General features: G+C 41.4%; 1 pseudogene; it reads right to left on the bottom strand.

Annotated features, from left to right (window-relative positions):
• Positions 1-248: 248 nt before the first annotated feature.
• Positions 249-23,529, bottom strand: LOC132644177 (phenylacetaldehyde reductase-like; annotated as a pseudogene).
• Between the last annotated feature and the right edge of the window lie 1,513 nt (positions 23,530-25,042).

Raw genomic sequence — 25,042 nt, 5'->3', positions numbered from 1 at the left:
ATGTATATGTGAAGAGAAAGCAAACTGTGTATTTTAAACCATTCTAGTTAGTCTAATAAATATGTAGGTATTTTCATTAGATGATAATCATCGTCTCTAATACAGGAATAAATCATTGTGATGACACATGCTGTTCCATCACATAAAGTTTTTGTAGTGGTTCTCGTTACTTCACACACTTATTTAGGATAATAATAGTTCTATTTAAGTCTTTGATACCAATAACAACAAACCCAAGAACAGAAGGACTAATTTTGGACTAAGATTTTGAGGAAGTTCTTCTGGATCAAGCTTTTAACAGTGTCCTTCACGGTCAATTCAAGATATGTGAAATTGACGCCTATATGCGCATTAGCAACATCCCTAACGTCAACAAATTTATATATTCCACCTTCTGGATCAAGCGTTGAACAATCTTCAAACGCGAAGAAGAGTATCCATTAACCCCAACTAAACAAAATCTTCCATTTGCTGAAGGAACATCAAATGCTAGTATGTGCGCATTAGCAACAACCCTACCGTCGACAAATTTATATATTCCACCAGACCATGCTTCTTCTCCCACATCGCATAAAGACAATGTGTCAAAGCCGAGCAAGTTTTTGAAACAGCATATTACATTAAGTTTTTCAGAGAAGTATTTTTGTTGAAACTTTACTCATCTTAACCTAAGAATAACTACAACTATATACTGTTATGCATTAAGTTCTTTCCGAAATACTAGTCCAGGAAACTTTTCTAAAATATTGTCCGACCCGTGCAGAGGAAAGACTCCATCTAACTACTACCTCCCTAACCAATAGGATGTACGTAAAATTACTGCAAATCTGGCTTCTAGAGACACTTCAGATCATTTGCCAAAAAATAGCCTCTTCTGTCTTCTTATTATGCTCTTTGAAGGCTTTAAAAAAGAAAATGGTTAGAAACTGTACTAGAGATCTAGATGACTCTTTAATATATAATGCCTACAATCAGAAGCGCAGGTCTATATATATATATATATATATATATATATATATATATATATATATATGTATACGGTAAAAATCGGACTTATGCTATACTGGTGAGACCGGGAATCGAAGGAAGAAAGAAGCGGGCACGAGCATGAAGACTTTCTTCCGGACCGGGGGTATCGCACTAGAAGTGGTTGATCAAAAGAAAGCGAAGGAAATCGTTTGGTTCGGTTTCTCCATAGCCGAGTTGATCGTGGCCGTTAGTCCGGTTGATCGTGGCCGTTGGTCCGTGTGATCGTGGCCGTTGGTCCGGGTGATCAGTTATATTATTTCCACGCGTGAAGACCGTTCTGCCACATTGTATTGCCAATCGTACGGGTGTCAGACAGTACGACCCAACCTTATCCTTTTAGGGTTTTCTTTATTCAAAAGGGTTTTATGTTGTATAGAGGGCCCATAAGGCAAAACTATAAATAGGAGGCATTTCCCTACTTTTAAGGGTTGACTTTTTCAGACCTAGAACATCTTAATAGCAAAATGTAAAAAATCTCTCCCTCTCTTTATCTCTGATATTGGTCCGGATTTGTGTGTTCTTCTTTAGGTTTATTTACTCATCCAATACTCAAATATTATTTAGTACATATATATTCAGTGTAAATCACCGATTTCGATTCACTTGCTCATAGAAAATCCATATACATTTTCTTCCAACCAAATAGATTAAAGCTCATTCACATATCCTATACCTCATTCACAAATTCAATTGATTACCTAAATTCGGGATAAACAGTTTGGCGCCCACCGTGGGGCAAGGTAATAGTGGTCTTTGATCTTGGTTTCTATCTCCTACCCGTTAGGATCGAAAAAATCTTCTGTTCGTCTCTGTGAAAACGGACCAAATGGAAAACAGTGGACAATCTGGTCACGTCAACAACAACGAGATTGTGGCCGAAAATGAAGACAGTGGGCCACGGGGATTACCAGCAAATCCCGTCGACCCAAACCCCGTTAATTCGAGGGAAGGCCTCAACCGGCAAAACACCGTGAATCAGGAGAATGCCGCCCCGCCGGCCACCGATACTTTAAATACTCACAATTCAATTACTTTGTCCCGGACACAAGGCCGGAAAGTACCGGATACCCCGGATGATAATATTGACTTACGTTTAATTTTTGAAATGTTGCAGGAACAGAGGGCAACTATTGCCGAGCAAGGAGTCGCAATAGCCCAGTTGCAAAGAAAAAATGATAAAACGACCCTGGAGAGGACGAAAGGTGTTGCCGAACCCTGAAGGGACGAGACGCGGATGGTTGAGAGTAATGGGTCCGGAGCTAGTTCATCCACTGAAGTTCTGAGGATGCTCGAAACATTGGCGAAGCGGGTAGACTCGACTGAGAAGAGGGTGGAAACATATAACTCTCGGATGGACCAGATCCCGGGGGCTCCACCTATTCTGAAAGGACCGGATTCGAAGAGGTACATTCAGAGGCCTTTTCCTTCGAGTGCGGCTCCGAAATTGATCCCGAAGAGGTTCAAAATGCCGGATATCTAGAAATATGACGGCACAACGGACCCTCAGGAACACGTGACTTCATACACTTGTGCCATAAAAGGCAATGATGTTGAAGAGGATGAAATTGAATCCGTGTTGTTGAAAAAGTTTGGGGAAACTCTGTCGAAGGGAGCATTGACTTGGTACGATCATCTGCCTGAGCATTCAATCACTTCTTTCGAAATGCTCGCCGATGCATTCATAATAGCTCATGCCGATGCCAAAAAGGTGCAGGCCCGTAAGGCAGATATTTTCCGTATAGCCCAAAGGGATGACGAGTTATTGCGTGAATTTGTGAACCGATTCCAAAGGGAACGAATGGAGCTCCCTCCGGTTCCGGAGGAATGGGTTGCACAAGCTTTCACCAAAGGGCTCAATCCTTGGAGTTCGACGGCCTCGTTCAAACTAAAGGAAAACTTGCTAGAATACGAGGCTGTGACTTGGGCGGATGTCCATAACAGATACGAATCAAAGATTCGGGTAGAGGATGACCAACTCGAGCTCCCCCCGGGGCCCGTGAATATCAACAAAAGCTCGGAGAGATCGCGAAAAAATTACGAGCCGGAGTCCAAACCATCGAGGGAAAGGTATCGGCCATACTCTCATTCGGAAAGGCCAAGCTTCAAGTTGGAGAAATCTAGGGTTGGCCCGAGTCAATTCTCCGGTCGGGGTGATAAACGGGCCGAGCGCCCGTCGAACAGTCGAGGTCTCTCATTTAGGAGTGATGCCGGAAGCTCGGCCAGCAACAAAGAATTGCTGAGGATATTGGAGTACAACTTCAACGTCAACACTTCAGACCTCGTTTCGGCTATTGGCCGTATCGCAGAAGCAAGATGGCCGAGACCACTAAGGTCAGACCCGGGCCAACGGGACCCGAGCGTGATGTGTGAATATCATGGAACCCATGGACACAGAACGGGGGACTGTCGCCAGCTAAGAGAGGAGGTGGCTCGGTTACTGAAGAATGGCCATCTCCGAGAATTGCTAAGTGAACGACTAAAGGTCACTACAAGGAAAGGGAATCTCATAAATGGGCCGAACTAGTAGAACCTCAGCATATAATCAATATGATAATCGGGGGTACCGATACCTCACGAGGGCCGGTGATGAAACGGACGAAGGTTTCTATTGTGCGTGAGAAGCGCAGCCGGGATTACTTACCTGAGGGTTCCATCTCTTTCAACAACGAGGATGCAGAAGGCATCATTCAATTGCACAATGATGCATTGGTAATCCCTATACTTATTTTTAAATCACAAGTTAAACGTATTTTGATTGACCCAGGTAGCTCGACCAACATCATCCGGTGAAGAGTGGTCGAACAGCTAAGGCTACTCGATCAGATCGTACCGGTAGTCCGGGTGCTCAGCGGGTTCAACATGGCAAGCGAAACCACGAAGGGGGAGATCTCTTTGCCGGTCAACATTGATGGCACTATCCAGCAAACGGTGTTCTATGTAATCGAAGGAGATATGAAGTATAATGCATTGCTGGGTAGACCTTGGATACATAGCATGAGGGCCGTGCCGTCGACATTACATCAGCTGCTGAAATTCCCGACCCCAGAGGGAATAAAAACCATCCGAGGTGAACAGCCCGCTGCAAGGGAGATGTTCGCGGTCGAGGAAGCGACACCTCTTCCCAAAAAATCGGATCAAAAGGAAGATGATTCAACCAGGGGCAAGGACACCAAATAGCAACTAAAGTACACGGGTTCGACAACGGAGCAGAAGGGGTTGGATCCGGGGTATGAAGAGGATGATTTCGGTGTACCCAGATCATTCGTCTTGCCGGATGACTCGGATGCAACCAAGTCAACAGTAGAGGAGTTGGAGCAAATCACCTTGTTCGAATATCTACCGGACAGAAAGGTATACCTGGGCACGGGGTTAACCTCGGAGCTCAGGAACAAGTTAATTAAATTTCTTCGAGCTAATGCCGATTGCTTCGCATGGTCCCATATAGATATGACAGGTGTGCCACCGGAAGTAACAACTCACAAGCTCAGCCTAGACGGGAGGTTTCCCCCGGTGAATCAGAAGAGAAGGCCCATGGCAGAGGCAAAACACGCCTTCATAAAGGATGAGGTAACGAAGCTTTTGAAAATAGGCTCTATCCGGGAGGTAAAGTACCCGGACTAACTAGCTAATATAGTAGTGGTGCCAAAAAAAGGTAATAAATTTCGAATGTGCGTTGATTATAAGGATCTAAACAAAGCATGCCCGAAGGATTCTGTTATATCCCGTATTTTTGAACGTCGGATTATTTGTAAGCTGAGGTGGGGCCCACACGTCAAGATTTTTTTTTTTGGAACATGTGAAAAGTTATATGAATCACATATGTAAAGTTAAACACAACTCACGAAGGACCCTTAAGCCAAATATGGACACAAGCCCTCCAAAAGGATGATTTAAGGATACGTTTTCGGATGACCTGACTTGGAGGAGACAAAACGCTATTATAAGTTTGGAATTTGGGAAAACCCCCAGAAATAAAAGTTGTAGATAATTGAATTATCTTTCCAACGGTAGGTCGCGGGCCTACAGGTGACATCAGGATAAGGAGATATGAACATTTTAAGGCAGGAGGGTCGAGTTGAACAGTAAATCCGGCCCAACCCGAATCCAATTCGGGTCAGGCCCATTACCCATGCTTTTTAATTAAAATTTTCGGTCTCTCTCCCTCATTTTCAGACCAAGAGAACCTAGAAAAGCCTAGAGAAAAAGAGAGAGGAAAGCCTAGAGAGAAAACTAATTTTTGACCAAAATCGGAGCCCCGAATCCCGAAGCCCATGAAGAGAAAAGTGTTCTACGTCGCGTTGCCTTCGATTTGAGCTAAAAATCAACTAAAGAGAAGAGGGTGGACGTGGTGGCTGCACACTTGAGGTAATATTAAGGTTCCTTTTCATTGCCAACAAGTTTATTTAAAGTTTTAACGGAATAGAACGGGAAAATAGCGATATAAATTCGTCCGTTGGCATTGAAATTGATTGTAGAAGATTATGTCATTTTAATATGATTTTATGATATTATGGAAATGAAGTAGTTAAAGTGTGGATTGTTGTTGTTGATTATGAATTCGAAAGTAGAAAATGCGTCGTGGTAGTTTTGTTGTGTATGTAGGAATTTCGGGTGGAATATGGAATTGATGGAATTGTTGAATATTGTATAGGTTGCTTGGAATGTTCTTGGCCTATGTTTGAATGATCTTAAATTAGTACATGAATATGAAAATGGTGATATTGATTTGAAAGTGCAAAGTTGGTTTGGAAGTTGTTGCACTATTTAGAAAAGAAGACAATTTATGTTAGAATGCATTTCAAATCGATTGTTGATGCTATTGGTATTGCTGTTGGTATGGTTGTTGATATTTTGGCCGAGTTAAAATCTCGGGGGTGTTGTATGTATAGGGGAGATGCTGCCCAAATTTCTATAGACAAGTATGGATTTAAGATTGAATTCCCAAAGGCTTATAATTAATATTTGGCAATTGTGACCAATTGTAGATTTTGGAGGAAACGGGATTTGAGTTTGGACAAGCGTAAAAAAAGCAAATAAGGTATGTAAAGCCTACATTTCTTTCTTTTGGCATGTCCTAGTCGTAATAGGCTATGATACGTGTCTTGGAGAAAAACTCCATTCTTAGAAATCCGAGCATAGTTCTGACCCTTATTCGATTCAATATAATTGAATTGTAAACTCTATGCTTTGATGAAAAATAACTTAAACACTTTTATTTTTAAAAGTGTTTTGCGCCATAAAACGTCCGTAACTTTTACAAATAGACTCGGATTACCTTGAAACGTTCGTAGACGACTCCATAAGTCCTAATGTCCGTAAATTATGTACGCCACCTCGTTTGATCCCAGGTGGGCCCACTATTCCCGGATTTTTCTGATTTGTTCCGTTTGACTTATTTTGAAGTGGAATTCAAAAGAAACTCTTGGCTACTTTTCTAACTACTATACGACAGTTGTTTTGAAGTATTTCGTAAGTCCCACAACGTATTTTGAAACATGAAAACGATTTCAGAAAACTTATTTTGACATAAACCATTGTGACATCCGTAAGGCATACGCTATGATTACCGTTTAGTTTCTTTATATGGTTTGTCATCTGAATTATGCTATTGAGTCTCCGTAAATGTGTTATATTTTATATTGCAATAGTTTCTCACTACTCCATTCGTGGATGCCTCAATGTTTCCTTCACTGAGCCCGGGCCAGGATATGTTATCACGCGTATTCCACTGCATTGTTCGTCGTGCCTCGATGTGAGGGGGCAGGTATATATGTACATGGGTTGTGGAGTATGATGTGCCATGTACACACATTCTGATATATGATGATATGATATGATATGGCCATCTGCTATGTTGATATGTGCACATTCTGATATGATATGATATGTTACGGAGCTATTCCCTACTCTGGAGTATGCTGTGTTGTGGCGCCAGTGACGGGGTGGCGACCACGTTCTATTCACCGTGTCCCATAATGGGGCCGGATATGGCATATGCTCTGACATGCATTACCTATGTTTTATGAGTAAGCATTTTTGATACTCCGGTTACTATACTTATTTTCTGTATCCTCTGTTCAGATTATGATTCTGTTTATTGCGCCTTATGCTTTACATACTCAGTACATATTTCGTACTGACCCCCTTTCTTCGGGGGCTGCGTTTTCATGCCGCGCAGGTACACCCAGATGATGCGAAGTTATTATAGAGGATGTTCCAGTAGAATTGGCAAGCTCCTTTTGCTCCTGGAGTGCTGTCGAGTCAGAGTGTATGCTATGTTTTCTGATTATTTGTTAGAGACTTTGCAGACAGAGTCGTGGGTATAGTATGTCAGTTGTGTATGCGGCTTCATCATCCGATATGTCGTTCTGTACTATGTGTTAAATTCTGTATGATCATAGATCATGTTTGATTTGGAAAACATCGGACAAGAATATTTTGAGAGTTTATCGTGTATTTTATTTTTATTTGATTTAGAAAGTCTATTAGGATTATGTGTGTTCTAAAGGTCTGTGGGTTCTCTCGGCTTCGGATGTGGGGTCGGGTGCCCATCACACCCTAGCGGAATTAGGGTGTGACAGATTCATTTCCGCTGCCTCACATCGATATAATGATCGATGCGCCGACCGGCCATGAGATGTGAAGTTTTCTCGATGCTTACTCCGGGTATAACCAAATCCGGATGCACTCGGAGGATCAAGAGAAAACATTCTTTATTACCCGGTATGGGACTTACTGTTACAATGTCATGCCTTTTGGATTAAAAAATGCCGATGCAACTTACCAACGCCTAGTTAATGGAATGTTCGAAGAATAAATAGGGAAAACAATAGAAGTTTATATTGACGACATGGTGGTCAAGTCCCTGGAAACAGAAGACCATTTAAAGCATTTGCAGGAAACCTTCGATGTACTCCGCAAGTACAACATGAAGCTTAACCCGGAGAAATGTGCCTTCGGTGTCCGGTCTGGTAAATTTTTGAGTTTCATGGTGTCAAACCGGGGGATTGAAATCAACCCGGATAAGATCAAAGCCATCGAGGATATTAAGGTGGTAGATAACGTCAAACGAGTGCAGAGGCTCACCGGAAGAATAGCGGTGCTGAGTCGTTGCATATCGAGGTCCTCGGATAAGAGTCACCGCTTTTTCTCCTTACTAAGGAAGAAGAATGACTTCGTTTGGACACCGGAGTGTCAAAGAGCTTTGCAAGAATTGAAAAGGTACTTGTCCAGCCCGCCGCTACTGCACACACCGAAAGCGGACGAGCAGCTTTTTCTCTACCTTGCCGTATCCGAGGTAGCGGTAAGTGGTGTTTTAGTCCGAGAAGAATCAGGTACGCAATTCCCTATATATTATGTGAGTAGAACTTTAGGGGATGCGGAGACCCGTTATTCCCACCTGGAAAAGTTGGCATTGGCATTGGTAAGTGCTTCTAGAAAGCTCAAGCCTTACTTGCAATGCCATCCGATATGTGTAGTGACTACTTACCCCCTAAAGAACATCATGCATAAACCGGAATTATCGGGTAGACTAACTAAATGAGCCGTAGAGATTAGCGGATATGATATCGAATACAAGCCGTGGACGGCCATCAAGTCCCAAATCTTGGCTGATTTTGTGGCGGACTTCACCCCAGCTATGGTCCCCGAGGTTGAGAAAGAACTTCTGCTAACCTCGGGACCACATTATTTGACGTTTTGGCATCTCGGCTGAGATAACTTGTGATAATGGCCCTCAGTTCGTTGGCGGCAAAGTCAATGATTTCCTCGAAGGGTTAAAGATCAAGAAAATCGTATCAACTCCATATCACCCGTGTGCGAACGGATAGGTGGAATCCACGAATAAAACAATAATTCAAAATCTGAGGAAAAGGCTTGAAATGTCAAAGCATCACTGGAGGGAAGTACTGCCAGAGGTATTATGGGCTTACAGAACCACATCGAAATCAAGCACGGGAGAAACACCTTTCTCGTTGGTCTACGGGGCCGAAGCCCTCATTCCCGTAGAAGTTGGTGAACCGAGCCTCCGGTTCAGGTACTCCACCGAGGAGTCAAACGAGGAGGCCATGGCCGTAAAACTCGATCTCACGGATGAACTTCGCGAAAACGCGTTGGTCCGTATTGCAGCCTAGAAGCAGAGAATGAAAAGGTACTACAACCGGAGGGCCAATTTTTGACATTTCCAAGTTGGGGACTTGGTGCTTCAGAAAGTTACCTTGAACACCAAGAACCCCAACGATGGAAAACTGGATCCGAACTGGGAAGGGTCGTACAAGATAACCGAGGTAACGGGAAAAGGATCGTATCAGCTGAAATCCATGGACGGGCAACGATTGCGCAATAACTGGAATGTGGCTCATTTGAAGAGATACTACTGCTAAGGTATGCACACCTTGTGTTTATTTATTAACCTTTTCTTTTTTGCAGGAAGTCAAGTACCGAATAAAGTTAGGAGCTAGGTTTGAAAACACGTGTTGCACTCTTTTCCTTAGTACGGTTTTGTCCCAAAATGGATTTTCCGACAAGGTTTTTAACGAGGCAACAAGCACAATGTGTTACTTGATAAAGACAAAGACAAGCGCTCGGAAACTCGGGGCCACACCCTACGAGTGGGGACTTGATAGTGCTTACCCGATCTTGCAGCTCGGATAAGCACTAGGGGACTATTATACTCACATCGAGGTTTACCCCGGTTAGTCGAAAACGGAGGAGCTCAACAAACCAAAACCGGACCTTCTGTATTCGGTTTCGATGTAAGGACCAAACGATCAGAATGAATCGTGTCCACTTAGTTTTTGCTACGGCAAAACCAAAATCGAACCTTCTGTATTAGGTTTCGATGTAAGGACTAAACAATCAGAATGAATCGTGTCCACTTAGTATTTGCTGCGGCAAAAACAGAAGGAAACGGAAAAATTTTCATATCATGTACATACAAATACTTACAATACAAAGATTATCGAAAGTTCGAATTATTGATTTCGGATATGTCTTCTTGTTAAAACACCCTACCCTGGTAATTACCGCCATATTTCGGCATCGCTTTATTCATATACCCTACTCCGGGCACTACAGTCGAAATTCGAAAAAGGCAACAAGGTCACAATGAACCGAGCCAAAATCTTTAACACCCTCGAAAGGGGACTGCTAAGGCTGGGATTCAGGTGCTTGAACCTAATCTATGATAAGTGAATAGCCGAAAAAATATCAGCCCTAAAAATGCCTAACGTGATTCGGAGACGTCTGAATTCACAAAGCATAGATAAGTCCCACGGGCAAACCACTCGATCAAATTCCCGGACAAAACGTACCGGACAAAGGGAAAAGCCAATATTCAGGCACATCCAAAATAATGACTTCGAGTCTCTACTTGTCCTTAAAACGGACCGACAATTCGGGCAAAAGTCATAACATGCATTCAAGCAAAAGAATAAAGTAAAGAAAAATGCACATTCCATCTATGTAAGGTCTTTTACACCTGAAATCCCTACGAAGTTGAAAAACAAAATTCAAGCCAAAAAGGCAAAAGACAAAATAAAGGCTAAATACAGGCCCTGGTCTATCCGGTGTGGCTGGATCCGGAATGTTCGGATACTGTCCGCTCGGAATCTTTAGAGTCAGTGTCGAGGGCTCTCTTAGTTTCTTCCTCGACCCTTTTAGCTTCGAGTATCAGGGTCGGGAGATCCGCAAAGCCATGCTCGGCTTGCTCAAGGGTGGCCCTCCGAGACTTCCACCGTTCATACTCCACCGCAATCGTGGTATGAGCCTCGGCAGCCTCCATACTCCTAAAGGCTTCTGCCAAATTAGCCTCAGCCTGGGCCAGCTTGGCCACTAGTTCATCCCTCTCTTCATCAAAGACTCTTTAAATTTGAGTGGCCGACTCGAGCTCGACTTTAAGAAGGTCATTAGCCTCGGCCGTCTCCTCGAGTTCGGTTTTCAGCTCATCACATATCCGGGCCCTGTCCTCGCTTTTCTGCTCGAACACCCTCATCCTCTCCTTGTACTTAGCACTCTCAGATTCAAGCAGCCGATGCCTCTCGACCATGTTCACGGCATCAGACTTGACCGAGTCAAGCTCCCCCCGGAGTTGAGAGATAGTGGTTTCGAGCTCACCAAGCCTCGAAGAAAAATGAGTGTTGTCTTGGCTAAGGCCGACCTTGTCCGCTTCTAGAAGCCGGTTCTTCTCGACCATCTCGGCCAACTCATTCTTTAACTGAAGGTTTTCAGCCTTCGCCACGTCGAGCTCGGGTTGAAGGTTGGAAAGGGTTCAATTCATCCTCCTTCACCCGCAAAAGGTGATGGAACTTCTCCGTTTCTCGACCCTGGGCATCCAGCTGGCCCTTAAGATCGTCAACTTCTTACTGAGCGCAGACGAAGGCTTCATTAACAAGCATTACACTCTGTAAAAGAAACAAGAAGTTAAAGCTCAGATAAACGAGAAGCTAAAATTCCCATTGAATTATGCAAGGATAGGCTGATAAACTTACTCGATTACCCACGTGCATGCCCTCGTTAATGAGACTCTGCCAAGGGACTCTGTTCATCTTCCATTTTTCCGAGTCCGAGACGAGGGGCCTTAGGTAGCTTACTACTCCCACCGGACGAGACAAAAAGCTACAGTCCTCGGGGGCGGTAATCACGGCCGATCTTGTCCTCTTAGGTTCCGCACTTGGGGTCGGGAAGATGCGCACCAGGCTATCCCTAGCACCAGTCTCGATGGACCGGCTAGCCGCCCCCGTGACTCGAGGGATAGGGAAATGTCCAAAACCGGTAGCTTCCCCGGTAGCAGGAGGAGTATCCAAGAACATGTCATCAAAATTATCCGACCTTGAAGCTAGAGTTGGAGAACTCGGAGCGGCCTCAGCAGCATCGGTAGAGGCAAGGATCTCGGAAGTTACAGCAGTCTCATAGCCGGGCAGTGGACCAACATCCATTGGAACTTCAGTCTCGGGGACCGGCTCAGCCCTCTGATCGGCTTCGGCAGCTGGTGCATGCTCGGACCTTCTGGTCCTTTGCAGGGGGGTTTTCTCGGATGAAGCATCACCTGAAATATCAACAAATTCAATCGACCTTAGAGGAGTCGGACAATGAACTTCTTCCCCACCTGTGTGCAATGTCGGAGCTGACGGTCCTTCCCCGGCTGAAGGAAGCGATAAAATGGTGGTACCCTCCTCCGGAATAGAAGCAACGGAAGGGGCCACACCGATCCTCCGAACGAGTAAATCGGGCTCTATTTCGTCTCTTAGAGTCCGAATGACGCTCCTTGCCCTCTTTTTCGGTTTCTGCCCTTTGTCCGAGGGCTTTTTTCTCTTGTTGGCGGCAGCAATAATACGGGATGTACCCGCTGAATCAAATTCGGGTGCCGCCGCAGCGGTTTCGGCCGCTGGCTTCGGTCTTGGGTCCACCGAGCCCTTGGGTAAACCTGAATGCCGAAGATGTTATAAAAGGGAAAGGTAGAAAATGCAATGAATACCGATCGAAGCAAAGTATTACCGTGGTTTTGAGCGACCCATCGGCCACGTGACAGGAGTCCCCATGTCCGTGGTTCATGGGTGTGTTGGCTAAAGAGAGCACCAACCCATTCGTTCATGTTCCGGACAGCCGGAGGTATCCATGCCACGGCTAGTATAAAGAAGGGGATAAATCGTGAGAATGTGAAAGGACTAGTATTTGACAAAGCCTTCAAAAGTAACTATTAGAAGAACTGAGACACTTACGATTATCGTTCCACCTCTCCAGAAAGGGCATATAGTTGGCCGGAATAATGTCCGCGGTCCTCACCCGGACGTAGCGCTCTATCCAACCCCGGTCTCTATCTTCATCCATCTTCAAAAAGATTGGGTTCCGGCTTCGCTTGGCGAGCTTTATTACACCCCATCGGAACAACCTCGAGAAATATAATCGGATGAAGTGAGCCAGCGTAAACTCCTTTTTCAAGTTGTTGGCCAACAGCCGGAGGCAGGACATGGTCGTCCAGACAATCGGACCAATTTGGGCCAGGTTTACATTGTATGTCCGGCACATATCTAAAATAACCGGGTCGATTGAGGGGTCGAGCTTGAGTGTAAAAGGATAGGTGTAAACGTATAAGAAGCCCTCCTGATGATCGGTGATTGATTCATCAGGTCCGGGGGCAAACACTTGTACCGGACGGTTATCCCATCCGCAATCAGCCCGAACTTGATGAAGTTTGTCCTCGGTAATGGACGACAGGTACCGTCTTACATCAAACCCTCTATCAAAAACCGGAGAAGGTTTCTCAACTTCAAAATCCTTGTTATAGTTGGGTTTGGGCGGTACAATGTCCAAAGCAGTGGGCTCAAAGGCAATTTTTCCCTTGGGTTGAGAAGTTGGCTCGGTTCCTTGAGAATAAACCGAGGGAACATCATGGGAGGTGGTTTCGGTGTTGGCAAACATTTGGAAGTTATGAAAAAGGAGATTGGCGAATTCGAAAAGGGAGAAGTTAAAAAATAAGAGTAAAGAAGCAGTCGGAAGAATTTAAATTGGTAAAGTGAGAAGAAACAAAGCAGCACTTTCGATAGGAAAACAACAAATAAAGAAGTTGGCGGAGTTGGTTTTCTTTCACACAATATAAGCAATGAATCAAGGGGGATAAAACGGTTGAATCAGTAAGAAATATGAGATGGAAGATGATTAGAAGTGGAAAAGTGAAGATAAGTAAAATGGAGAAGTGAAGGGGTTGAAGGCCTTATATAGGCATGGGAACCGAGGCGGTTACAGATCCCAGCCAACCGGGGGATGCCACGTGTCCCACAATTAATGAGAAGTGATTTGAAACGATGTGCGTTACGGCGGTTGCCAGAGCTGGCCATTCGGGATGAGACACGTGGCTGATGACAGAAGGACGTGATGCAACTGTTCCCGCCAAAATGAAAAGATAAGAACGAGCTTATGGAACCACCGGTTTCGTGACTCATCCACTTCCCGTTACTCTGGTAAAACTACAGTCCGGAAAGTGTGGGGACTATCTATATACGGTAAAAATCGGACTTATGCTATACTGGTGAGACCGGGAATCGAAGGAAGAAAGAAGCAAGCACGAACATGAAGACTTTCTTCCGGACTGGGGGTATCGCACTAGAAGTGGTTGATCAGAAGAAAGTGAAGGAAATTGTTTGGTCCGGTTTCTCCATAGCCAAGTTGATCGTGGCCGTTAGTCCGGTTGATCGTGGCCGTTGGTCCGTGTGATCGTGGCCATTGGTCCGGGTGATCAGTTATATAATTTCCACGTGTGAAGACCGTTCTGCCACATTGTACTGCCAATCGTACGGGTGTCAGACAGTACGACCCAACCTTATCCTTTTAGGGTTTTCTTTATTCAAAAGGGCTTTATGTTGTATAGAGGGCTCATAAGGCAAAACTATAAATAGGAGGCATTTCCCTACTTTTAACGGTTGGCTTTTTCAGACCTAGAACATCGTAATAGCAAAATATAAAAAATCTCTCCCTCTCTCTATTTCTGATATTGGTCCGGATTTGTGTGTTCTTCTTTAGGTTTATTTACTCATCCAATACTCAAATATTATTTAGTACATATATATTCAGTGTAAATCACCGATTTCGATTCACTTGCTCATAGAAAATCCATATACATTTTCTTCCAACCAAATAGATTAAAGCTCATTCACATATCCTATACCTCATTCACAAATTCAATTGATTACCTAAATTCGGGGTAAACAATATATATATATATATATATATATGTATGTACACACTTCTGAATCAAGGAAACACTAGACAAAATCAGTTTCTGTTTAAATGTATGTCTAGAATCCTAGATTATTCCTATTATGCATCTAATGTGTCTTCTAACATGTCAGGATTACCTTGTGTTATGAAGTTGAGTATAGCCTCGGAAGAGAAATTGAGGGTAGGCTGCAGAGATGGACCAATGACAAGACCTGGATGAAGTGTAACCAGGTCAATCCCATTCTCTTTTGCAAATTTCCAAGCAGCTTCTTCAGCCAGGGTCTTTGACAGATTATACCATTGCTGCAAACAAATTAAATAGATCTTCAATAAGCAATAGTGAAGTTGCATGCTAGCTGATATATTCTATTAAGAGATTAGCATCTCAAGTATGATAAAGGCTTTGTTTCACGCTCGGTACAATAGGGAGTGAAGAATTAAGTAAATTTCTGGTATACGAATTAACCATATCTTACTTGGGCAGATTATGTCCAGATAGCACCCGCACACACAGATATACAAATATGTGTGCGCGTGTAATCTTTAAATGTATATACACTCTAATGCTCGAAATATATGGAACAAGGTATTGAAGGAATTTCTGTCTATTACTCAAAGAATACATACACCCATATAAATACATGTGAGGAGCGAGCTAACTAGAATCACAAAAATAAGCTAAACTATTATATATAGCTAGCTTGATTTTAGCTATTGATGTTAAAGCTTGATTCTATGATTCTGTAACACAATGTAGCATAGATAAAAAATTACTCGCACCGGGTGTTTATACCAAACCAATAGATGCACGTCAATGTTTGCACACACACATTTTAACTTAACCATGGTTAATTAATCAATACAAATTATTAACTCATTAAATTACTTAACCATGGTAAGTTGTGCAGGTAAGTTTTTACCATATAACTTACATGTTTCAAACCATTAATCAAATTTGAAAGAAGTAGCAAAGTGTAGATACATGAAAGGAATTAACCTTTCTTTCCTCGCAGAATTGAGGGTCTGAATACCAAGTCTCATCAGCCACAGCTCCAGGGACATAACGATTTTTATTACATATCATTGAAGCCGTAGAAGAAGTTATCACCACTCTTCTCACACATGCTGATTTCGCGCATGACCGAAGGACATTCAATGTTCCTTCCACAGCAGGCTCCACAAGTTCCTCCTTGGATTTAGGTATGAAAGAAATAGGTGAGGTTGTATGAAAGACACCTTCACAACCATCAATAGCAGCATATTTGATTTCTCTTCAAGTAATTCTGCTTCGAATAGATGCAACCTCCCTTTAGCTCCATCAAGTGACCCACTTTACTTGTATCCTCTGCCAGTTTATAACTATTATTAGCATTTTAGAAGCAGCACTTTCATTCTCAAATTCTGTCCTGATTATTAAATGCATGTCAACCGCCTTTCCGATTTGACTAAAGCAACAACTAAATATAATATATAGCACTTTCTGATGATATATATCAGATGTTAGAAAAATAAACTTTGGGAGAAATAAATAAAGTTGAAGGCTGATTGGTGGTGAAGGCAGGGAAAGAGGAGGAATGAGACGAAACAATTTCAATATTTGGTGGAAGGGTTAAATTTGACCTTTAGGGTGTGTTCGGTACGGAGGAAAATGTTTTTCTGAAAATGTGTTCTTGTAAAATAAGTAAATTTTTACTTATTTTCTCATGTTCAGTTTAGTAATGAAAAATAAGCGAATTTCTTACTTATTTTTTCATGTTCAGTTGGTTGGTAGAAACATTTTTCGAAAAATACCCACCCAAGCCCTACCAACCCCACTCCAACCCCACCACCCCATACCACACCAACCCCCCACCCACGCACCCCACCCCAAGCACCCACCCACCCTCACCCTTTACCACCCTCGAACGCACTTCATCTTCACCCACCTCTATCCCACACTACCACCCACCCCATAACACCGCTCTATCCAACCACCCACCCCTTCTCAAATTTTCTAATTCAAGTCGTTACTGACAATTACGTAATAGGCATAAAGCGTTACTGTCAGTAACGACTACCGCCATCTAACTGTTAGCTTTTTTTCCCATTAGAATTTTTTAATAAAATAATACCTAATACGTTACTCAGGAATACGTTTATGCTAGTTCTGTAAAAACAAATGTATTATTTTGGTGAATTGGCTTAAATAATAGCTTATTTCGATCAAAAATTCGAAAGCAATCCAGCTAGAAAAGAAACCGTGACCGAGTGAAAAGACCTCGTACATAGCAACGACTCTATTACCTACTCGACCTCGGAGTATATATCCTTGTCTCCCTGGGGTAGCAGAGGTCCAAAACGTTCCTGGTCGACGATGCAAACGCGCTTTCGGGTCGTGACCAGGAACCTTTTGCTAATTTGGATCGGGCCGAACCTATACTTGCACGTGTTGACCTATAATTGGTCCACCTGCCGATATCTAATTTCATCTCATAGATTTTATTTACCCAACTGTGCGATAGGCAATCAAAGCAATACGAAAAAATTCAGGAGAAAAAAGTAACCTGCAAAAACTGCAATACATAGGACCACTGCATTTCTGAAAAAAGAAAACAGGAACACGTTAACTGATGGAGGATTGGAGTCCACAAGGTCAGGGAAATCAAATATTTTTCCAAGGGACACGTTGCTGCTGTTGTTTGATCCGTAGTACACCCTTCGTCTAAATTATGTAATTGTATTTGATTGGATACAAAATTAAAAATATGAATATTTTTAAAATTTATGATCTAAAATAACTTATAGATATTATTGTGGTTATAAATCATACTCCTTCCGTCCCAAAAAGATTGTTTTACTTTCCTTATTAGTTTATCTTAAAAAGATTGACACATTACTATATTTAGAAATATTATAACTTTATGAAATGATTTATAGCCACACAAATATTTAAGTCTTATTTTGGACCACACATTTTAAAAGTCTTCTTTTATTTCTTAAACTCCGTGTCAAGTCAAACTAAGATAATCTTTTTGGGACGGAGGGAGTATCATTTATGGTAAAACAAAAAGTATAATGTTAAATATTAGTAAATACTCCCAATGCCCCAATTATGTAGAACAATTCGGATTTTGAGAGTCAAAAATGTTAATTTCAATCGTGTATTCGGTCAAAGAATCTTTAATTTTTTGACATAGAATATATACATATTTGGAAATTATGTTAATAGCTCTATAAGTGTCACACCCCACCCTAGGTAAGGCGTGATTGACACCCGGCACCTTGCGGAAACCGAGCGAACCAACTTACAACTCACATCCTCTATGTCTCGAATGGCAACAATAAGATAAAGAGGCTAAATATGAACATAATATCATGCATAAGTATATGTACAATAGACCCATGATGCCGACATTACTACTGTTACACTATGACTAAGCTGTACATAGGAGCTGTCTCCAAAGCCTCTATGAACATGATTGAGGTATACAAGTCGGGACAGGGCCCCCGACGTACCCTTAACACAATTTATATATCTACACCTGCGGGAATGAACACAGCGTCCACAAGAAGGGACGTCAGTACGAGCAATGTACTGAGTACGTAAGGCATGAATAGTAGTATGATATCAGATTGAAGATAACATAAGATAAAGTAAGTAGTTATACCTCGTACTCTTCTTAAGATCTTTGTCATGTAAACTACTCGTCTACAGGAAAAACTTTTCATACACATCCATACACAACATACATACATATGCATTCACATACACTTACTATACATACATTTGTCATACCTTTCGGGACTCGGTGTCATCCGTACCCGGCCCTTTCGGGACTCTGTGTTATCCGTACCCGGCCCTTTCGGGACTCGGTGTTATCCGTACCCGGCCCTTTCGGGACTCGGTGTTATCCGTACCCGGCCCTTTCGGGACTTGGTGTTATCCGTACCCGTACCTTTCGGGACTCGGTGTTATTCGCAACTTACTGGTCAAGTTATCCGCAACTAAGGCGACCGAAAGGTATGTTAAGGCTAGTCCCTTTCTTTCAAAGGCATGATTCTTGAGCTAGGATTCCGTCTATATTTCTATGCCGTTCTTATTCCCAAAAGTAAGAATTCAAGATTTCCAAAGCTCTTATGATGTTAAATGTAAAATGTTCTATAATGATTGTGACGACAATGATGATTCTATTCTAGAAATTCCAAAGCTTTGATTTGAGGGCATTATGAGATTATTGAGTCATTCCATGAATCCCTTGATCTTACTCATTGTTGATGGTCTCAGTATTGTAACTTACTGGTCAAAGGTAGAAACCACATCTAACACCATCTTAGTCATGCTATATAGTGCATATATTACAGAGGAAGAGCAAAAAAAAAAAAAAGTAGTGATAGAGTAAACTTAATGAGAGATCGAACCTAACATTTATCTTGATGGTTTATAATTTTAAACAAACTCATGAACCACCTATCCATTTACACAAAATGAGCAGTGAACCAAATAAACAACTGGAGCATATTTTCTTATAGGCTTCTAAATATAGAATTATTAACTAAGCTTCTAAATATAGAATTATTAACTAACGTTCAGCATATTTATATATGTATTGCAAAGTCAGAGCACATCTATACTAAGAGCATGATTTTTTAGACCAAAGAGTAGAACATGATTTTTTGACACAAGAGTTGCCCATAAACCACGATTTCCTAATTAAATGAAATATCCATATCACATTAACAGTGAAAAACAGAGAGAAAGATCTTAGTTTAAGATTCACTGACCTTTTGTGGGTGCAGTGAACGGGAGCGTCGAAGGCCTCGAATCTAATCTCGAACCCGCTATTTCAAACAATCGCGAGCAGAGATGGAATAAACTTTGCCATGGCTAAAACATGTATGAAAGTGTTTAAAAACTATAGCTTTTCGTGGTTTTCTTGTGAGTGTCCAAAAAAAAATAACTTCCCTTCGGCTGAGGATTAAAAGAGGTATTTATAGGAGTAGAAAATTAGGGTTAGTGTCTCATATTTTGAAATTCAAAATTTTCTATAGGAAGAGTCACATGCTGGGGCTTCTAAACGGACAAAATCGTAGCAAGAAGCCAAGAACGGGGCAGCTTTATTGGTGTTGATGGTGAACGTTGTTATCATCAAAATGGTGGAACACATCTGTTGCAACGGAAAGGTAAAGAGAAAGTGAGAGAAAGGGGAAAGGTTTTCAATTTTTGGTCAAAACTCACGTGAAGAAGATGGACAAAGCAGCTGAGTAAATTAAATGAGGGGTATTTTGGTATTTTAATTGTTTGAGCAAGACATAGAATACATATACATGGGCTGTTATGTCTTGGGCTAGTTTGGGCTTACTTTGGATGGATGTGGGCTACATTTTGGGCCATTAGTTGGCTGAAATGTTGGTCTTTTCCTTATTCTAATTCATTCCTTGGTGCTTCTTTATATTATTAAAATATTATGATAATAAATTTAACAACCAGAATATATAAGATATAATTTAGTAGTATAATCTTACTAGTAATAACTAGAATATAGGTAAAGTAATGAAAATATTATTTAGATTATATTTTATGATTAACAAGTGATAAATAGGCGGTAATGTAGGAGCAATAGTAAAATAGTTGTAGAAGTAATAATAAAGCAATGATACTTATTACTTATAATAGTAGCAATGGTATAACATAATAGTGAATAGAAAGTATTTGGCTTATTAATAAATTAGAAGTCCGAGGAAAATAAATTGGAATAAAGGAGGGACAAAATTGGATGTCAACAGCTTGCCCCTCTTTGACCAGAGACGATGTAAGAGTATTCGGGCAAAAAAGTTGATGTAGTAGCCAATTTTGTCCCGAACGAAAAATACGACTTGGAAGGATTTGAGAAAATGGGGGTGTTGGACAGATTATATGGTAGATGATTTTGTAAAGATCATTAGACTAATATGAGATGTTTTAAAGATTATAGGATGGAAGGGATGTTGGAAAAATTATAGCCGAACCCCGGTATCGAGTTGCCTACATATCTCGGTTTGCATGAGAATCAGGCTGTAAATAGTTCGAGAGAACCGAGTCGATATCGACCCTGCGTTTTTTGCCCCAGTGTTGAATTATGGTGAGACTAGGGTGTTATGCAGTGAAGATTGATGGGGTATTGAGAGATGTTAATGATTTTGAAAAGATATTGGATGAGTTGTGAGTTGTATACTCGAGGGATTAAAGGCAGGTAATAAGAATGTTCGAGAAAGGAACATATATTTATAACCTCCTAATTATAAATGTGGCGCGCAACACACCCATAAGTAGGACTCTATTAGACACGATGCAGATTCTCAAAAATTGTCCCAGTGTTGAGATATAGTGACACTGGGATAAGATTGTGAAAAGAGTTTAGTGAGTAGAGTTTTAGCGGTGGATATGAAAGAAAATTTGGATACCCCTACGTATTACTTGTTTGTGGACGTAGGCGGAGTTGAGTTCGAGAGTAGATCCGTGATCTTTCCTAGCGAGTTTGATATTCCTCTTCAGCATATTGCCTCAGTTCACTGCATAAGAGAGAGTTCCACGTTGCGCTGCATCTATTGTAATTAATGTGGGTTGTATTTTTTGTCAAAACTTAAGGTAAAACAATTAGCAAATGAAGTAAGATAAAATAGAATATAAAATGAAATATAAATTGAGATAAGTGTAGAGTCGTATGGCTAGGAAAATGAAAATGTAGTGAGTCGAAATGACGTCTCTATTTTCGAACGATGTTGTTGTAATGTCTTAAGCAAAAGCTATCTGAAATTAATGTTAAAGTTGTTAGTAAAGTTTGGAATAAAGTTAAAAGCACAAAATAGAGTAATACGTTAATAACATTTGTATAAACATGAGGATGAAGCCGTGTGGCTTATGAAATGACGAGGCCATGTGGCCAAACATCGGAATGGCTTATACATCACATATCCTGGATCAAGTAAAAACTCTGGGGTTCCAACAAGCTACTGCTACATCTATTGTCTCTGGTTGTCTTCAAGGACTTGAATGATGAGTGATGTTTATGCAAAAGACGCAATAATCTCTCCGGTTGTCTTCAGAGATTTTAATGATAAAATGATAAAAGAGGACTCCGGCTGTCTTCCGGGACTCGATGATAAACGATGTCTGTAAAATTTAAGGTAAGTCATTAAAGTAGTTAAAATAAATAATAAAATGGAGAGTAAAGTAAGAGTCAGTTCGCTCGGCTAATGATGTTGACGAGATCGTGACAGGACAAATTAATGACGTCTTCGATCTTCGACATATAATCTTGATGTTAATTCGCCTTTGATCTCGACAACCTGCAAAAATAGGTGTATTTGTTAATAAAGTCATAAAGTTATTTTGAAAAAAAAATAAAATTAAAGATAAAGTTAGAAATAAAGTTGTTTGTCTTTTAAGGCGAGGCCACGACGAGCCAAATGACTCTTTTCGGCCATGATTGATAGACTTGACCATTGATCTCGCAGTCTTTTTATTCCTGCACTCAAAGAAAAATTATTAGTTTGGGAGGGGGAGTTGATTCGTGTTGACTCAAAGCTCGGCGGTGTTGGCGCTCTGTTCTTGTTGTTTTTTCGGACCTTGTGATCTCCGTTCAACCATTGTTAGATGAATAGTAGTGAGCAATTGGAAGAAAATGTATCATTTGAAAGATTTGTATGTAAGTATATGTACACAGGGAAAAGATATGCATGTAAATATATGTAAACGGGTTGCAAAAATTTCTGCCAACTTTTTAGATTGTGACACTTCCGAAACAAATTAGAACGTCCTTTTTCTATAATACTTCCTGTCTGGTAGCCTGAATGTTGTCGATGTCCATGCATTCTTTTGTCTATATCTTCCCAAAGTCTGCCCTAGTTTTGACTTCAGGAGGGTACACTAAACTTATGTTGTGGTGTGATCGAACCTTATATAGGTTGCCTACATATCCCCCCAAGGGAATCAGGTCAAAACGTAGTTCGTAATTCTCCTTATATACAAATAATTAGGATTTTTTTTTTGTTTTTACTACAATGAAACCGAGCCCTATGTGGGTTGCCTACGTATCCCACCGAGGGAATCAGGTCAGCGTAGTTCGTAATTACATTAAAAATGAAATTTACAAACTAAAGCAATCTAATCTAAAGTCGTCCTTTGATTTCTTCTTGAAATGATAGCCTTCATGCTGGTGTCATTATCCATCGACTATTTCAATTTCTTCCGAGTGGAATCTTGTCCGGTCCTCGAATTTCTCTGTTATTCTCTCGAGATGTATGTTGTCTTCCCGTTCTTCATAATCGTGTTAGACACATAAACTTATTCATTCGTTTCATTATATGTCACAATCATAACGTTGGCAGATTTGATAATTTATATACTAAATAAAATAGAAAATAGAAAATAACAAATAATAGACAGTTAAGGAAAATAGGAAATGCATTCATAGATTTTGCAATTAAGCTTCCAAAAGATGAGGCAAAGCAACAAAAAGTTTTGGGCACGATTCAGGCCTCAATTTTTAAAATCGTGTTATTTCAAAAGTTCACTCCATGTTCGATCTACCAAGACTCCCGGCGAACCAGGGACGAAGTACAAGTCCAATTCTTCAAAGTCTCTCCTGGTTCGACACCCCAAATGGTCGGTGTCTCGGTGTTGTGAGTAGTTGTAGAAGTAACCTTCATTGGTGCTTGTTTTTGGACTGTTTCCACAACAACAACAAAGGTTGATGACGTGCCCTTTTCCACCTTTCCAATTGGCATGATGGTTTCTTTCAAATCCCAATCTTCCTCAACAATTATCATGTTCACATTAGCATTTTCGTGAGTAGGTAGAGGATTGTTGTCCACATTGGGCTGAACCCTGGTAAGTTGAATTGCTCCTTCCTTAATCAAGGCTTCGATTTTGTTTTTGAGACCATAGCAATCCTCGGTATTGTGCCCAGCAACTCTAGAATGATATGCACAATGCTTGGAACCATCAAACCATCTCGGAATAGGATCGGGAATTTTCCCTTCAATTGGTTATATCATGCCTGCTGTTTTCAATCTTTCAAATAATTGAGCTAAAGGTTCGGCAAATCGGGTGTGGTTACGGGTATTTCTGATTTCAGGATTTGGAGGGGTTCTAGGTCCAGCATGTGGGCGATTGTGGTAAGTCGGAGCTTGAACGGGTTGGTATGGACGTGGGTTTTGGTAGGCAAGGGCTCGAGGTTGGTAGTAGTTTGCTTGGGCATTGTAGACAGGGTAAGGAGTTGGTTGAGCTTAGTAAGGCTCAGCATATTGATAAAGGTAGAAAGATTGATGTGGATGGTTAAGGTATGTAATAGCTTGGCTTGGCTTATGTCCTTGGATATTCATGACTGCATCTACATCTTCTTTCTTCTTCTTTTTCCCGCTGATAGAACCAAATTGAATAGCTTTGCTTGCAGTTTGCAAGGCTGTGAGATCCTCAATTTTTCCTGATTTGATTCCTTCTTCTGAGGCTTCCCCCATTCTAACAACTTCTGTGAACTTTTGTGCCATCATGCTTATCATCTTCTCATAGTATATGGTGCCAACCTGGCATTCAATGAAAGTAGCAGTCATTTCTCTATCACTCATTGGGGGATGAACCCTGGCTGCTTCTGACCTCCAACGTAGCGCATACTCGCGAAACTTCTTAGTTGACTTCTTTGTTACCTTAGTCATGTAGACTCTATCTGGTGTGATGTCGGTATGAAACTGAATCGATCCATGAAGTCTTGTGCCATATCACTCCAACCACGCCATTTACGGATATCTTGTTGCGTATACCAAGTAAGAGCCTCACCAGATAAACTTCTTATGAATAGTTTCATCCTTATATTCTGATCTCTACCTACTCCAACCAGTTTGTCACAATAAGCCCTTAGATGCGTATGAGGATCGCCCGTTCCATTAAATGGATCAAATTTTGGTGGTTTGTAGCCTACGAGCAAATCAACGTCAGGGTGAACACACAGATCTTCATATTCTACACTCTTGCTTCCCCTAGCAACTTGAAGGTTTCTCATTGCTTCTTTGAGACTGTGGATCTCTTTTAACAACAGATCATCTGCCCTTGCTTTTGCATCCTTTTCCATTTCCTCATATTGATCTACCTCGGGTTGGAACCTGACCATCACCGGATTGGTAAAGGCTTGTGTTTCCGCTGCATATACCAGAGAAACATATTGCGCGTTAGGAGTGACAAAATGTGCCCCTTGTATATACTGGGTTGGATAAGTTTGGATGGTAGAAGTGTTGTGGATTGGACGGTAGAAGTGTTATGGATTGGAGGCAGTGTGTTATAAGTGGT

This window comes from Lycium barbarum, chromosome 6, assembly GCF_019175385.1.
Source record: "Lycium barbarum isolate Lr01 chromosome 6, ASM1917538v2, whole genome shotgun sequence".
NCBI classification, from domain to species: Eukaryota; Viridiplantae; Streptophyta; class Magnoliopsida; order Solanales; family Solanaceae; genus Lycium; species Lycium barbarum.
Note: the sequence above shows the minus strand (reverse complement) of the source record. Positions and strands in the feature narration are given on the sequence as shown.